General features: G+C 40.4%; 1 long non-coding RNA gene across 1 annotated transcript; it reads right to left on the reverse strand.

Moving 5' to 3' along the window:
- Positions 1-576: 576 nt before the first annotated feature.
- Positions 577-2,674, reverse strand: LOC103094314 (uncharacterized). The gene is made up of 2 exons (XR_001629100.2): positions 2,458-2,674; positions 577-825 (listed from the first exon to the last, which is right to left on the reverse strand). It is a non-coding gene; the product is annotated as an uncharacterized LOC103094314 (long non-coding RNA).
- Between the last annotated feature and the right edge of the window lie 14,811 nt (positions 2,675-17,485).

Genomic DNA, 17,485 nt, shown 5'->3' on the forward strand with positions numbered 1-17,485 from the left:
TCTCCCCTTACTCCTTTCTTCAACCCCCTTCTTTCTTCTCCTCTCTCTCTCTCTCTCTCTCTCTCTCTCTCTCTCTCTCTCTCTCTCTCTCTCTCTCTCTCTCTCTCTCAGATCTCTTTTATGTTTTGTTTTCCCCCTACAACAATATAAGGCCTGGAATCAAGAGAACCTGAGTTCGAACCTGGCCTCAGACTGGCCTAGTTATGTGACCCTGGGTATGTCATTTAACCTTGTTTGCCTAGCCCTTGTCCTTTTGTTTTAGGATTGTTACTAAGACAAAAAGTGAGGTTTTAGAAAAAAGAAAGAAAGGATATAAGTTCCAGGAAGGCTTGAACTGACTTTTTGCTTCTATTTGTATTCCCAGTACTTGGCATAGTGCCTGGCACATATTATGTGCTAAGAAATGCTTTCTCTATTTTGGGCCTCTTCAAAGTGTAGGTAACAGAATCCCTTCTAAAAAAGGCACTCAAAGTAGCCTATGGATATCAGATATAGATAGGACAGCTATCATTTCCTCTACCATAGAAATTATAAAAGATGAAAGACCTTGATACCTGAATAAATACATAAAACATCTAAAATGGTCCATTATATTTATTACATTATGGCCCAAAAGTAGAGACAATTTTGGAGAACTGTTGAATATTTCACATTCTCCTTCGACCTAAAATCTTCTGAGTAATTTAACAAGGTCCCAAACTCCTGGCCATCCTGGGCCTGGTGTTCTTTAGGCGTTCAGATACAGAATGATGCTAGTAGTGATCAGCTTCTCTCCTAAGAAGCATGGTATCAAGAAAATTTTTCCTTCCTTTGGTTGAATGGCACCTGAATTCAGAATTAAAAAACTCTTGATCCATCAGTTATCATCAAGACTAGAAAGGGCAGCTGGGTAGTTCAATGGATGGAGGTTCAAATGTGACCTCAGACACTTCTCAGCTGTGTGACCCTGGGCAAGTCACTTGACCCCCATTGCCTAGCCCTTACCAGTCTTCTGCCTTGGAGCCAATACACAGTATTGATTCCAAGATGGAAGGGAAGGGTTTAAAAAAAAAAATCAAGACAAAACTTTCATTTGTCAGGATCACTGGTGCTTAGACTTGCTTAAGAAAACACTGTTCTCTCTGTTTCAAACTTGGGCAGCAAGTTTCTTTTGCCACTGGAGAGGGGATAGGAAAGGAAAGGAAAGAAATCAGTATCAAATAATCTTTGGGAGGATTCTTGGAGCAGTTCCAGCTTTTGCTGCTATTAAGCTGCCACCTTGGCTCTGTTCCCCCTTCCCCCAATCATCTTTGACTTAACCTTGATTCCTCCCCACCTCAAAACCCTGATCCCATCCTCCCTTCTCCTGCAAGGTGTATGTCCCTCAGCAAGAACCGAGAAGATATATCTAACTCCATGGATCCTTTCTTCAGGTAGATAGGGGAGGGGGAGGGAAAGGGGGAGAGATGGGGAGAGAGAGGGGGAGAGGGGGGAGGGGCAAGGAGAGAGGGAGAGAGAAAGAGAGGGAGACTTGGGGGAGAGAGAGGGGAGGGGGAGAAGAGAGGAAGAGATGGGGAGAGAGAGGGAGAGATGGGGAGAAAGGGGAGGGGGAGAGAGAGGGAGAGATGGGGAGAGGGGGAGGGGAGAGAGAGGAGGGGGAAGGAGAGGGAGAGAGAAAAAGAGGTAGAGATGGGGGAGAGAGAGGGGAGGGGGAAGAAGAGAGGAAGAGATGGGGAGAGTGGGGAGGGGGAGAGAGAGGGGAAGGGCAAGGAGAGAGGGAGAGAGAAAGAGAGGGAGAGATGGGGGAGAGAGAGGGAAGGGGAGAGGGAGAGAGAAAAAGAGGGAGAGAGAGGGGAGGGGGAAGGAGAGAGGAAGAGATGGGGAGAGTGGGGAGGGGGAGAGAGAGAGAGAGTAGGGGGAAGGAAAGAGGGAGAGAGAAAGAGAGGGAAAGGGAGGGAGGGAGGGAGACAGAGACAGAGAGTGTGTGTTGGGAAATATACCCAATCACCTAAAGCTACCCTTCCTTTAAATTGGCTTCAGATGGCTGGCGGGTTTCTAGTCTGTTTTACTGAGGAAATAGCTTTCTCAATGAATGGGGGGTGGGGTGGGGATGTGAAGGGATGGTAGCTGGGGCTGAAGGATCAAAGGATCATACATTTACAGCTGGAGGAGACCACGGAGGTCATATAGTCGAACTCCCCTATTTTACAGAAGAAACTGAGGTTGAGAGTTTGTCCTGTATTTGTATTGCCAGCACTTAGCCTAGGCGCTGCCACTCACCCGTGGGACTAGAATCATAGACCTTGATGTAAAGTCAGAACTCGTCTAATCCACCCTCCTCGTTTTACCAATTTAAAAATCCAGGCTCAGAGATGTGAGTAATTTGCCCAAGGTTGTACAAGCTTGGAGAGCCAAAATTCAAACCCAGATCCTCTGACAGGATATTGTCGGTCGCGCTGTGGCTTCGAGAGGACATACCACGGCTCTGCTCCATCTGACCGCTTCCGGAGGTAAAGGGAATTCCCTACTTTTCTGTCTTTTCCTCGTGTTCCCCTCTGGCATGCCCTCTTCTCTCCATTCTGCCCTCCCCAAGACCTCTGCACCACAGCTGACCCAAAGGTTCCCCAGCAGCCCATTTTGTCCGCGAGATAATTAACTAGAGCTGAATTACGTAAGAAGATTATGTAACAGTACAGCTGAGCCTGTAGGTGAACTCCCAGCATAAAAAGCCTAAATAGCTCAATCTTTCTGATAAGTTCCAGAGACCTCTAGCGACAGAAAATTGCAGGTGCAAGCCCAGGAAAGGGGCCTTTCCATAATGGGTTAGTCTTTAAAGTTATTGCGAAATTTCTGTAGAAATTCCATTTGGAAGTTTTAGGATGGGCTAATCGGCAAATTCCCAGCCTTTCCCCTCAGGATCATAGATCCGGAGCTCCGCGGGCATCGTGGAGCCCAGCCTCTTCATTTTACACATAAGGACTAGAAGTCCGGAGAGGGTATTTGAGGATTATAGTATACTCTTTGGCTAAAGTTACCTCAAACAGAATTCAATTCTCTTTTCCTCAATGACTGAAATGTGAGCAGGCACCCACATTATTCTAGATAAGGAGAAATCTAATACACAAAAGCTATATTGACTTCCACAACGAAAGCCATTCTTTTTTAATTTTTTTTGAAAATTTTATTTAATTAAATTTATTTATTTATTTAATGTTATTTAGTCAATTTAGAACATTATTCCTTGGTTGCAGGAATCATATTCTTTCCCTCCCCTCCCCCTTCCGGTAGCCTTCCCACAATTCCACTGGGTATTACATGTGTCCTTGATCAAAACCTATTTCCGTGTTGTTGATGTTTGCACTAGGGTGATCATTTAGAGTCTACATCCCCAGCCCATCGAACCATGTGATCAAGCAGTTGTTTTTCTTCTGTGTTTCTACCTCCACAGTTTTTCCGGTGAACTGGCGCCATTCTTAAAATATTTGACTGATTGACTTGATCTTTATGAAGTTTAAATCTTGACTGGGATTGTATCTATCTTAAGTGTTGGTTTGGAGAGAAAATCAAGTGTTACATGAAGTCACATATGCATGACGGTGAAAAGACTGTCACTCGTGCATCAACCACCTAGATACCTGGATACAATATTGTATCTCCAATCTCTGTGTCCTCACTTCCACCTCCTAGAATCCTTAGCGATTTTCAAAGCTTAGCTTAGACGCCATTCCCTACAGTAAAGTTTTAACTTGATCCCCCAGTTGCTGGTCCTCTCCCCCTAGAAATTATTTTGCATCTACTTCGTTTTAAATTTATTTTGTTTCATTTTCCTCTAATAGAATGAATGGCCTTAAGGTTATGATCTGCTTCCTTTTAGTCTTTGTATTTCCAGCATCTAGCACAGTGCCTGGAATGAATGAATGTTTATTGAATGAATGAATGATAGAGATTTGTCCCTTGTTATTCTGTCACACAAGAACCAGGAGTCGTTCCTTTGGCTTGGTTTCACTAGGTTGGGGAAACCAATTATTCACACCCAAGGCACAAAAACCCACCAACCAAATTAAGGGAGTTGGACAGGAGATTTACACTGAGTATTCTTAAGAATGCCAAAGAACTAAAATCTCACTTAATCACAGTCTCATTAATTAGACAAGACATACATAAAACAGTAAGATAAGAATATAATAGTTATTTCTTTCCCCATTGCAGTTTCCATATACTGCAGGTCAGCATAAGAAATTAAATGGAACTTGGGGGGGGGGAGGGGAGTTTTGCCAAAGCTGCAGATGATACACAAAGACCAGCATATGACACAGAAAAAGTTTAGAAACTCAGAAATGCATACTTAACCCCAAATTTACAATAAGGCAACACCTTATATCCTCATAAAAGAAAAAAAAATTCAGACTTTTTCTTTGGTACAAAGTAAGAGCCAAAAAAATTTATGCAGATTAACCTCCTCAATGTGGAAGGGGTCATTTATAGTGTGTCCCAAATAAGTGATCCACAGAAATGAAATGAATGCTAGAGGAGAAAAGATTATGGACTAAAGTAACTGAGGACAGTTTCATAGCTGGGGTGGAACTTGACTAGACCTTGTTTTGTTCTGTTCTCTCTTATTAATGACAAAAAGTATATGCAAACACTAGGGTAGACATAATGCAAAATGATCCCCTCCACCTCCCACTCAATGCAGTATCATATTTGAAAGTTGCTGGGTCTGGATTCAAGACAAGGGTATAAGTCTATGCTCTCATGCTTTCTATGTTCTCCCTGAGTAGGTTTTTAAACTTTCTGAAGGGATATTCCATTTCTTTATCTGTAAAATAGGGACTGGAACCCTGCCATTCTTCTGTCTTAGAATTGATCCTTTTTTTTAATGGGGGATTTTTAAAAATGGGGGATGAACCTCAGTTTTAAGGGACACATGAATTTACAAGTACATATAAATAATAGAAGAGGGAGTTTCCAAGTATATTATTTTCTAAGAGACTCCTTTATATAAGGTGTAAGGGGTAGGTACTCCATGGGTGACATAGATCTCTCTTTCTGACTACTATATGCGGCTGAGAGTCTGAATCATAAAAGAGCTGATAGAACTCCTAGAACTATGAACTAAAAGCTGATAGATTCTTCCATTATGGGAAAAGATCATACAGCAGCTGCATTTCATCAGAGAATAAGCAAATGGCAACAACCATCTAGGGAAAAGGTCAGTCCAGATACCAGAAGATGGCAGCAGAGTAGACTCAAAGTCAGTCTGTCAACTAGCATTTATTAATATGCCAGGCACTGTGCTAAGTGCTGACGATACAAAGAAAAACAAAAAACAAATACCAGACCCTAATTTCAAGAAGTTTACAATCTAATGGAGGGAGACGTCATGCAAACAACTATATACAACCAAGATAGAAGCTGCATAAATTGGGGTAGTGTCAGAAGGAAGGCACAAAGATTAAGGAGGATTTGGAAAAAACTTCTTGAAGAAGGTCAGACGAGTTGAGACTTGAAGGAAATCAGGAAATCTAGGAGGTAGAGAAGAGGAGAGGAGGGCATTTCAGGCATGAAGGAGAACGAGAATTTTTTAGAATTGGGAGACAGAGTATTGTGTGAAAGGAGCACCAAGGAGAGCAATATCACTAGAACATAGAATAAGTGGAAAGTGGCATGGTCTAGGAATACTGGAAATGTAGGAAGGGGCTCAAGTAATGAAGAATTTTAAAAGGCAAAGATTCTCTTTTATGGCTAAACTCCTTGAGAAGGTTATCTAAATAGGCACCTCTACTTACTTTCCTCTCACTCAATTTTTGTTGTTGTCCAGACATTTTAATCATGTCTGATTCTTTGTGACCCCATTTGGGATTATCTTGGCCAAGATACTGGAGCACTTAGTCATTCCTTTCTCCAGGTCATTTCATAGATGAAGAACTGAGGCAGAGTTAAGTGACTTATTTAGGGATTTTATATTTGTTCCTGGAGTCACTGTGTTTAATGAGTGGAGGAATGACAAGATCAGCTCTGCATTTTAGGAAGATCAATTTGATAACTGAGGAAAGAATGAATTTGGGTGGAGAGAAACTGTAGGCAGTGAGATCACTGACAGACTATTTTAATAATCCAGGTGGGAGGTGATGACCAGTGAGGCGAGGAGAGAAGGAGCATCAAAGGAGAGAAACAGACATATCCAAGAGATGTGAAAAAGGTAAACTCATCAGGACTTAGCAACAGGCTGGATATGGGGGTGAGAAAAAATATGGAGTCAAGGAAGATAATTGGGTTGAGATCCTGAGTGACTGGGTAGATGGTGGTACTCTTGACAATAAATGGAAAGTTAGAATGTTTGGGGTAATAGCTAATGAGTTTAAATTTGGACATGTTAAGTTTAAGATATCTATTATAGCAGGTAAAGATTTAGTTTTTCTGCTAGAAGTATTATATTTTATGAGGTTTATTAAAGATTAAGAATTTAAGAAAATACAGTAAGAAAGCACATGCCTGGGAGGGCCGAAAGGCCCATTCAATTTCACTTACATCATGAGAGACGCGTCTGCTTGGAAGTGGAAGTAGGAAGAGCCTCAGTAGGCTTTTACAGCCAGTTAAATAGAAATTTTGATCTCGTCCAGGTGGAAATCTCAGTGATATTAGAGGGCATCTCAGGAACTAGAGCAAGGACTTCTGGGGATTGAAGTCCAGGGTTGTAAAAATGGAGACTTGAATCCAGGACTTCAATCCCCAGAAGTCCTTGCTTCACTTCCCCAGAATGCTTTGTAATATCACTGAATTCTCACCTGGGCCAAGATCAAGATGGGGTATTTAACCTGATTGGAAAGGTTTTTGGCTCTCTTCTCTTCCTGTCTCTGCTGGCAAGCAGACACATCTCATGATGTGAGTGAAATTGAATTGGGCCTTTCGGCCCACCTGGCACGTGCCTTTCTTACTTGTATTTTTCTTAAATTCTCAACCTTTAATAAACGTCTAAAAATATCATACTCCTTGCAGAAACTAATTTCTACCTGCCTTAGTTTCCCCAAAAATTTTAATCTTTACAAGGTTCAAATCTCCATTTTTATATTTCTCCATATGATCCTCTGGGAAAAAAAGGTTTTTCCCAAAGGATCATGAAAACATAATCAACTTAAAGATTACAATAATTTGAGGATAAGAGGAAGAAAAAAAACAAAACCAATAATTGCTGGACGCATTGACAAAAAGCCAGTTAGGGGGCAGTTCCCTTTGGCATGAAAGTATACATACAAATAAATGTTCAATCAACCACACCCAAAGTTCATTCTTGATTTTCTTGTGCAGCTTATGGTCTGGAGGCATCTTCGTGATGTCTTCTCCAAGTAGTTCAGTTTCTGGATTCAGAGAGGTATCATCTTTCTTTACCTAAAATTCTTCTCAAAAGGAATTAAAACGTTGCAATTTAAATAATGATATTTTTTACATTTCCCCGTGTTGTGGGTGATTGAAAAACACAGGATCACTTAGGGATGCATGGCTGAGTGATGAGGTATATGAATCAATTGGTAAGAGAAATTAAAAAGACATCAGAAAAATCCAAATAAAAAAGAAAAATTTCTGGATGAAAATATAGACTATCAAAGTTTTATGTGTAAAAATTCCATGTAAAGGCAAAATAAATTTATAGCAGGTCCTTGAATTAAGGCCCAATTAAAATGATCTAAGCAATGATGCATTTACCCAGTCAGTAGCCAGGACTACAGAAAGGTACCACACTATGAAAGGCAAAAAAGAGACCAGATTATAAAAGCCAAGTAGGAGCCAAGTTTGGGGATACTCGTCTCTAAGTATTTTCAGAGTGAGTGTGGACACAAGGAAAGCCTATGTCGTAACAATGTTTAACACAGTAACCTTGAGTCTTCACACTAGGTTCAAGACCTTTGCATTGGCTTTGAAGTGCATCAATCCATCCTGGATTGGCTTTTCTTTGGCCCTGGGCAATGGCTCTTTTGTGTGTATCTTGTCCTGGAATCAGAATTATTAAGTAGAGTCCCATAATTTTTTTTAAACAATAAGTGGCATCATTTTTATAGTCTCAAGCTTTTGGGGCATGCATCGACATTATAGCAAATGTATTTTAAACTTATATTACTGAAATCAAAAAGTTAAAGAAAATCTTAATACTGGTGACATGTGCTTCAGATATAAAAAAGAGAGAAAAATAATTTAAAAAACTGAAATAGTATATTGCACATGCAAGAAAAATATAATAAAAGAGTTTTAAAAATTGAAAAAAATATAGCTTATAATCATTGACACACTGTGTCAGCTAGGAAATATAGAATACAAGGCTTTCTCACCAAAAATGAGATCCATTTCCTCTTCATATCTGGCCATGATCCACTGTGAGTATAAGCAAATGAATTGAGCAGTAGTACAAATATGTAGTTATCAATATCCCCAAAATTCTCAATAGCCCAATAAATTACAATAGCAAACAAACACACTATCATATTTCACATAAGTTGCTGTATGGCATTTTTTAAAAGCCTATGAACTGATGGATATTTGTCACAAGTTTTTACAAACGTAGCAAATCTTTCAACCTTGGTAATAAACACTTTTAAACAAAGTAAAACTTATTTTGGGTTTTAGAGCATCATCAAGAATTCTAGATATCATTCTGGTGGAAGTAAAGTAGTAAGCTGAAGAGTATAAATAAGGGGTGCTCCTTTTTGGAGGCTTCTAGGGGTACAAATGCCCTGAGATTAACTGCCCAATTTCCAGTCACATTTTTAGAAATGTGGGAAGGTTAGGGGTTATAATTGTATTTCACTTTAGCTACTAGAATGGGCCTTACCTCGTGGTAGGGGCAGGCAAAAATGACCAGAGATTGTAAAAAAAAATTTCTAAAAATCATGTCTACCAAAAAAAAACCCTTAAAATCAATTGAGATATTTAGCTCATTAAATTTTCCAAAGGTTGTTATACAATTGTAACCAGTTCTAATGAAGTCCATCTATCCTCTATGTGACAATTTATAAAGGCAAAAATAGAAAAGCTGTTTTCATATATGGGCTTAATTACAATGATATATGTTCAATATGGTTATAGGGGAAAAGCAAGAGAATTTAACAGTAGTCAAAACACAGTACATTAAAATGATTCAGTGTAACAGAATAGTATTGAATGCAGTAATATATGAACTTAAAATCACAAAGTTAAACCTTAAACAAAGCAATCAGCAAATGCAATAGAATACAGATTTTTATAAACCATTGGAGTCTGAAATGCCTTAAAAATATAACCTCCAGTCTCTTTAAAGTTCCTAGGGTTTTTATCCATTTAGATGCCTATTGTCAGAAGGCAGGAAATTGGTAAGGGGTAGGCAATGGGGTTAAGCGACCCGTCCAAGGCCACACTGCTGGGAAGTATCTAAGTCCAGATTTCAACAGAGGACCTCCTGTCTCTAGGCCTGGCTCTCAGTCCACTGAGACACCCAGCTGCCTCCCCAAATTAGTTAAAGAGTTGTACGGAGCTGAATTTTTTCCCTGACATGCAGGTGAAGTCAATAAAAGGATCAATGCAATTAAAAGATATCCTTGTAAAATAGCCATGTTTTTAAGTTCCTGTTTGTAAAGTCTTTCTTTTTCCCCTTTTTCTCTCCCCTCCTCCCGCCCCAGTCCACATGGCTAATCTTAGCCTAAGGGAAAATTACCCTGTTTGTTACCAGCTGGTTTTTGATCCTGAAGAAACTGGGTCTGCTACCAGCAGCCTGGGTGATGAGCTGGTTGGGATTGCGCGCGGGTCTGGGGCGCAGAAACAGGCAGGCAGTGGCTGGGAATGTGGGGTGGCAATTGCTGGGGCCAGGTGAGCGGCAAACCGCAAACTGGAGTGGATGGCTGCAGGCAGGAACACAGGCAGGCAGGGCCAGGAGAGAAAGGCTCAAGAAAGTCCAAGGTGGATGGCTGCAGGCCGGCAGGCATGGAAGGGCTGGGCCGGGAGCCAGTGAGCTATCTAATGGCTGGAACGAGCAGCAGCTTTGCGAGGGTAAAAAACCTTGTCCAGAGAAATGTGGCTTAAAAAAAATCTAGGCAGTAGCTATGAAAAGCTGAACTTAGTAGAGAAAAGAATCAGAAAAGAATCAGAAGATTTAGATATTTCATTTTTCCCGAAGTGGTTACGCCAAACTGTTATGATTAAAATTTGGGGGTCAAACTGTGGCAGGTAAAAATTAGTTTCTCTGTCAAGGAGTATTATATTTTATGAGGTTTATTAAAAGTTGAGAAATTAAGAATATACAGGTAAGAAAAGCACATGTGTAGGCCCAGAGAACCCATTCACAACCTCACCTACATCATGAAAGAGACCCGTCTGCTTGCAAGCAGAAACAGGAAGAGCCCTCAGTAGGCGGAGAACTCCTTTAAATAATAATTTGTGATCTCACCCAGGTGAGAATTCAGTGTGATTACAAATCATTCTGGGAAGTGAGCAAGGACTTCTAGGGACTGGAGTCCTGGGTTCAAGTCTCCATTTTTTACAAAAGGGAATAAAGAGCATGCACAGGTTTGGGGGATCCTTCTGGAATGCCAGAGTCCTTAGTGCACATGTCCCATATTCCCCACATTGTCCACCCTGTCATCATTTGCCAGTGTGGGAGAGGTCTCACTACCCTTCCAGAATGGGTACGTGGTGGGTAGGATACAGCACATATCTTAACAGCACATGATCCTAACAGTTCAGAACTAAGATAAATAAGGAATAATATAAGTAATTAATAAAACAGAGCAGCAAAAAGCTGATGCCCAGTACAGAGCACAACAAATCCGGTACAGGGGCTTGATGATACAGAATGGGTAATTGATCAATAATACAATTGATGCATGACTAATGCTGAAACTACAGATTGTGTGGTTGATGTTTAACTGGTGAGAAATATAAGATTTCATCGTATGAGGGTCCTGCTTCTATGACTTCCCCTCACTACCCACTTCCCATCTCCATCAGTTGTTGTGAGCTCCTATGAAATAACATATGTAAAGACCTTTATAAATCTGAAAGCTTGGTATAAATAATAGCTATTATTATTATTGTTTCCATTTCTGATATTGAGCCATTTGACCCCAAGGATTCTGGTGATTAAAATGTTCTTTTCTGGGACTTTGATTCATTGTGGTTGCTAAGAAGATGGGTACTAAAGCACCTATGGAAACAAGTGACTGGTGGTACCTTTACAAGACGCTCCCCTGGACCATGGTGGTGATGTAAAAATTAAATTATATCTTCAATAATAAAAAGATTATATTTATGAGGTTTGTTAAGAATCATTAGAAATCAGGGAATAAGGAGGATGCAAAATAAAAACCACATGCCCATGGCTGATTATCCCATTTAAAATCCCAGTGCTTAGCTTACCAACATACTTGCTGCATCATCATGCAAGAAGAGAGGACGTGGGAGGCGTTACTGCCAGTTAAATACCAATAACATGATCTCGCCAATGTGGAGAAGCAGGAGAGATTATAGGGAATTCTGGGAAATACCAAGGACTTCTGGGGAATGAAGTTTAGGGTTCAAAATCTCCATTTATACAGTGAGAACCAGGCTGGAAGCACAGTTAATGGTCTATAGGGAACTGCTATTCCCAGGGCTCTTGGGTTCTACCCATGTCTTCCAGAGAGAGCATCACTGCTTCCACTAAGATAGTGAGATCTCTTCCTAGTGCCTAAGTAGGCTTGGATTTTGTAGTTAAAGGAAAATGCGGCTTGTTTCAAAGAAAACTGTGCCTCTGAGCAGCAAAAGAGCAATAGCATATGCTCTTCGTGGTCACCAAACTGTGATATTGAAATCACTTTAAAAAAACTGATATATATTAATTTAAGGTCGCCATGGAATTCACTTGTGTAATTCCTAAATGAAACACTCAAGTCAGCTGCCAAATTTTTATGGAGGAAGAAAGTATTGGGGGGGGGGGGGGGAAGAGAGAGAAGGAAAAAGGGAGAGAAGGAAAGAAGTTTAACTCAGAACTACTCTGGCTCAGGCTGAGCCAAAGTGGACATTAAGGCCTTGGATAGTCAAGGCAGGGAAAAGGATCAGTCCTTATCACTCATGTGACCAATCTGAAGGAGAACAGTCTGCAAGGCTCCTCCAACCTCAAGCACCAGCCTCAAACTGAACTCTAGCCCTCCTCACAGGAAGTCCCGAGAACTCCAGAGGCTGTTCTCTACCTCACTTCCTGCATCTCACCTGTGCCAATGGTGGCTCTAGCTTGACCTGGGACCGCCCAGAGGTCTATCCTTTTTTTGCACATGTCTGTTGAAGGCCATATTCTCAAATAATTAAATCTTGAGTTTGCTGCACCCCTTCCTAATCTTGTTACACTGAGTAGGGTGGAGAATGTGGTTTCCAAGACCTGATTCTGTTATTCCAAGTATCTCTATTGTTATTGATCAGGAAATAGCTAAATCTGATCTTCTAAAGAATGGTCTGAATAGGGTAGAGTAGTTTTGAAATTCACACATATAGAACATCTGGGTTCCTTAAAACTGAAAACTCTGGACAGTGAAGCTGCTGACTACTTTTCTCTGGCTCAGGATGGACTGTTGCCATAATTAGCTATGCAAATCATGGTCTGCGTCCTCACCACTTAACAATAAAAGTAACCTTCCTTACAGGGCATGCAAGTCATACTAAACCAAGAGCAAAAACATTTAATTAAGATGTAGAAGCAGAGTAAGTCACAAGAGGGGAATCATTTACATGAATGGGAACAATCTGAGAGTCATGGATAGATATAACACCTCCTGGGAGGAAAAATTTAACAAGGTGATAGATGAAGTGATAAAAATGTCACTCATTTCTCTCTCTCCTCTCAACATTATTTCTGGGCTACTTTTTACATCCTTGTCGAGCCAATATCCTGGGTTCCCAGTCTCCAAATGCAGCTGTAGCACAAGCATCAGTAGAACAATGGCCCCACCATCCATCTGTGGGAAAGTTTTGGTGAATGTTTAAAAACAACCAGCTTTAGGGGGAAGAGGGGCGAATGTGACACACTTTTCAATTAATCTGTATTTTGAACACTTTCTCTATCGCCTTCTTAAGTCTAGACAGTCGGCAAAGCAAGTCAAGCCCTGCTTTGTAGTGTTCTAAGGTGTAAACATTAACATTAAAAACTTAATGGGAGGGACAGCTAAATTACTTAATGGATAGAATGCAAGGTCTGGAGTTGAGAGGACCTGGGTTCAACTACAGCCTCAGATACTCCTTAGCTGGTGACCCTGAGCAAGTCACTTAACTCTGCTTGCTTAGACCTTGCCCTTCTCATCTTAGAGTTGTTACTAGGATGGAAAGTAAAGATTTAATACAAAACTTAATCAGACTCTGGAGAACCGGATGGAGTTGGCTCCTGCACCCCTCTTCATTTGACTCAGTTTAACTAGGGAGCTCATCAGGAACATCATGTGGCTTTTCTCCCCATTTGGGTTACTCTCTCTTTTCTTCTTTTTTCCAAGTTTGTACCTCCTTATATAAATCTCCACTTCCAGGCACAATACCCACTAGGAGTCCAAACACTGTGGGCCCTTTGAGCTGTATAGGAGAGCTCTCATTAGGAGCAAAATGATCAATCTTTGCCCATGTCTCATATCATGCTTCCTATTGAAGGGGAAATTAAGCAGATTAACAGTCTGAAGCATGTAGTCTAATGGGTTCCATTAATCTATGGCTTCATTTAATATCAATATGAAGTTGGTATAAAGATACAACATAAAGGAGTCATGGATACAGTGAAAGAAATGAGAGTTTAAAACTATTTCTCTAGTGTAGAAGTCGCCGAGTATAGAGAAAATAACAAGAGGTTTGGGATTCAAGAGGCCTAGATTTTAAACCTAGTTTTGATGTTAACTAGGATGATACAAAGGGCAAGTAGGTGTTACTAGAGTTAGGCAGACTCTTCTTCAAATCCAGCCTCAGACATTTTCTAGCCTGTGTGACCCTGGGCAAGTAACTTAACCCTGTTTGCCTCAGTATTTTCATCTATAAAATGAGCTGGAGAAAGAAATAGCAAACCACTTCAGTATCTTTGCCAAGAAAATCCCAAATAGGATCATGAAGAGTCAGACATGACTTAAAACAACTAAACAATAATGTTAATTCTCTCAGTCCATTTCCTCATCTCCCAAATGAGAGGCTTGAACTAAATGGCTTCTAAGATGCCTTTCAGTTCTAAATCTATGTTCCTATGATTTCTCTCCCTGAATCCCTAGGAGCATTATTTCACCTAAATTATATGGTGCAATGGATAGACCCCTGGCCTTAGAATCAAGAAGATTTGAGTTAAAATCTGATTTCAGACATATCAGCTAACTATGTGTGATCCCGGACAAGTCACTTGACCTCTGCTTCAGTTTGCTCATCTGTAAAGTGGAGATAAGAGAATTAATTAATAATATCTACCTTTCAAGGTTGTCATGAGAATAAAATGAGAAAATATTGTTAAAGCCCTACATAAATGCTACCCACTACTACTAATTTCCTATTTTCACAAAACCAGTGAATGCAGAGATATGAACATCATATTTCAAAAATATTTTTTTCAAAATATTATTTAGTGAAAAAAGATCTTGACAATGCCACATCAGTCTACTCTTTTCACTGGTGAGAAAGGAGAGAAAAGGAACAAATGACAATATATTGCTATTTAACTAAAGGCTCAAGCCCATTTGTTCTCCTCACCAAGCCTGTAGGAAGGGAAGAGTTGGTAAGAGCTTGGGAGAAGAGAGATTTTAAGTCTTCTGGCTTCCAGCTTTAAGAAACAAGACACAAAGGTCTGGATCCTCTTCAGAGAGAAGCCCTTGGAAGAAGAGGAAGAAACTTTGTGAAGAAACTCATCAACCTCCCTATCACCAAATTACCAACCTAGAGACTTCTGGAAATTTCTCCTCAAATGACATCTGGGACTCTGTTTCTTGGTTCGTCTGAGCTGTCTTTCTTTAAAAGGGAGAGCTTGATCACACTATCTATTGTCTGGTCTATTCTTATCTGCATAACTTTCCTGATTTCTGTTTGCTATCAGCTTGGATAAATGAACGTATTTGCTACTTCTATATGGACTTCATGTAAGTGGTTTTTAGTTAAGCCTTAGGGAAAGGGGTCAAGTCTTGGTTATATAGCTTGGGGGCATTTCCCCATTAATGAAGAGTGATTAGGAACACAGCTTGTAAAATGGAGATTTTTGAACCCCAGACTTCAATCCCCAGAAGTCCCTGGTATTTCCCAGAATTCCCTATAATCTCACTTGAGTCCCCAGGTTAGCGAGATCACAATTGGTATTTAACTGGCAGTAACGCCTCCCATGCTCTTCTCTGCCATTGCAATGATGTAGGAAGTTAGTGGTAAGCTAAGCATGGGGATTCTGAATTGGCTAATCAGCCATGGGCACATGGTTTTTATTTTGTATCTTCTTTATTCCTTGATTTCTAATAATCCTTAATAAACCTCATAAAATATAATTCTTTTATTACTGAGACTAACTTAAATTTTACAAACTTGAACCCAAAAATTATTTTCTCAAACTAACAATATTTATGGAAGGCAGATAGATATAATTCTAGGCCAATGCTCTTCTCTCTGAGAAGAAGAGAATGGCCAGCCATGTAATTCCCATCTTTTGGTTCACTTTTGGTAGGAATAAAAAAATCTCCCTTGGAGAAAGATTTGGGGGGAGGAGAAGGGGAGACTCTAGAGATATCTATTCCAATATCCTTCGGGGCCATATCTAGACATACCCATGTAGACACACATAAACTTGATAATGTGAACTTTAGATTTACTCCACCCTGATTAGTCTAACAAAACAGGAATGTCTACACCCCTACTTAAGGATTAAGTATTGTATTGAGGAGGATGGCCTATGACAGACATGTGCTAGCAAATGACAAATCAGAAACAACTGACAGACCCCTGGGCTGTCCTAAGTCAAGCTTAAGCTACCATTGGTACATGTGAGATGCAGGAAAGTGATGTAAAAACTGTCTATATATTTCGTGTCATTACCTCTCTCCAGGCTCTTTTGGTGGCAGCGTGCTGAGTATCTTGGCATCTTGGTGTGGCAGAAGCTATTGTCTGGGTCTGGTGGTGCATTTCCTTGATACAATACTGGGAGAATCTTTGTAGCCTAGTTCAGGTGAGGCATCTTCACTGAGCTCTCTCAGAGTTTAGGCTGATTCTTTCCTCCTTTACCTTCCAAACACTATCCTCTTAGGAAAGCCTCTAATTTGAAAAAAAAAAAAAAACAACTTCGTGGCTGAGGTCTTTGAACTCCCCCTGGCACAGGCCAGGTGGGAGAAATCCTATCCCTTTCCCTCTCTCTTCTCCTTAATTCTTTCCCACTATATTAATTAAACCACCATAAAATTTCTAAACTGACTTGGGTATTTTGTTTAGGATATTCCCTAGTGACCAAATTAATTTAGATTAAGTCACAACCCTAAAATTATCCTTACAATAAACAACCCCACACACCTTATACTGAAATAGTAACAAAAGCATTAAGCATGGTTGAAAGTTATAGAAAATGATTTGTTAACATTTCCCTACTCAGCTGTAGGAAAAGGCAAAAAAAATATTAAGCAAGATGATTGTCCAGATGATTGTTTTGTTGCAGAAGGGCAGTGTGCATGTATGTGGGTGCACATGTATGTGTTTGTACATATAAGTGTGGTAGGAGGGCTAGGGGAAAGCATGTTCTCTTTTTTGTTTTTCCAGGTCAGAAGAAGTTCATGCTTAAAAGGAAGAACAATATTATCATTTGAGTTCATTTCTAGTTCAAATTAAAATAATCGTTTTCTACCTTGCATTTAGCTGAGCATCCTGCTGGGTACAGAGGGTGTCATGTAATAGAAGAGGACGACATCTGGGTGAGTTCCCCAATGGGTCTCACACTATCTATTGCAATATCTCTGACATCCATAACAATTCTTCCATAGTTAGGACCAACAACCAGACACCTGGAAAGACTACAGAAATCCTTAACTTTCCTCAGTCCTTCATGTGTCCAGCCTACATCAGGGGAATGGGGCAGATAAACAATCAGAAAGCTTGGGTAAACAGTGAACGATGATGGCTCAACCACAGAGTCAGAGGCACAGAGCAAGGGAAGGAAATGAGAATGATACTGAGCAGGGTGCTCTGATTTATAGGCTCCTGTGACTTTCTGCACATGAATTTGCTTGGAAACAGAGGTTGGGGTTGCTGAGGAGCTGACCCTGAGCAGCAGAGGTGGCCAGAGGTGTGGGATGTAATTCTGCAGTAGGCAGAGGAGAGAGACTTCAATCCCTCTTCTGTTCAGTTCAATCTCTGCATCCAGGTCTGTGAACTTTGGGAACCATTTATGATTAAACCTCAGTAAACCAGGGGTGAGGTGGTGAAAAACAGACAAGGTAAAAGAGGAAGATAGTCTGCCCAAATTATACCCAGGACAAGATGCCTGGGACTCTCTCCCAGATGGCCCAAATTTAGACATTGAGTATACATACTTCCA

The sequence above is a fragment of the Monodelphis domestica genome, chromosome 3 (assembly GCF_027887165.1).
Source record: "Monodelphis domestica isolate mMonDom1 chromosome 3, mMonDom1.pri, whole genome shotgun sequence".
In the NCBI taxonomy this organism is placed as follows: domain Eukaryota; kingdom Metazoa; phylum Chordata; class Mammalia; order Didelphimorphia; family Didelphidae; genus Monodelphis; species Monodelphis domestica.